This window comes from Dioscorea cayenensis, unplaced genomic scaffold (assembly GCF_009730915.1).
Source record: "Dioscorea cayenensis subsp. rotundata cultivar TDr96_F1 unplaced genomic scaffold, TDr96_F1_v2_PseudoChromosome.rev07_lg8_w22 25.fasta BLBR01001901.1, whole genome shotgun sequence".
In the NCBI taxonomy this organism is placed as follows: domain Eukaryota; kingdom Viridiplantae; phylum Streptophyta; class Magnoliopsida; order Dioscoreales; family Dioscoreaceae; genus Dioscorea; species Dioscorea cayenensis.
This window is the reverse complement of record NW_024088292.1, coordinates 10,035-10,347: the sequence shown is the minus strand read 5'-3', so window position 1 is coordinate 10,347 and position 313 is coordinate 10,035. Positions and strand designations below refer to the sequence as shown.

Genomic DNA, 313 nt, shown 5'->3' with positions numbered 1-313 from the left:
TAACCGCATTGATCTCATGGATGCCGACCACTTTCTTCTTCTCCCTAGCATTCCATTGGTAGTTGTTCAACCCCATTTCTTTGATTAGTTGCCGGGCTTCTCTGTGGGTCTTCCTACCTAAGGTACCTCCTACCGCTACATTAAGTAACTGTCTTGTACTTGGGTTCAAACCATTGTAAAAAGTCTGAATGATCATCCACTCTGGAAACCCATGTTGAGAACATTTTCGCAGAAGTTGCTTAAACCTTTCCCATGTCTCGGAAAGAGACTCCAATTCCATTTGCACAAAGGACGAGATCTCATTCCTAAGCTT

The 313-nt window shown here is 43.5% G+C and overlaps 1 non-coding gene across 1 annotated transcript; it reads left to right on the top strand.

Moving 5' to 3' along the window:
* Positions 1 to 206: 206 nt before the first annotated feature.
* Positions 207 to 313, top strand: LOC120257138. The gene has a single exon (XR_005535540.1). It is a non-coding gene; the product is annotated as a small nucleolar RNA R71 (small nucleolar RNA).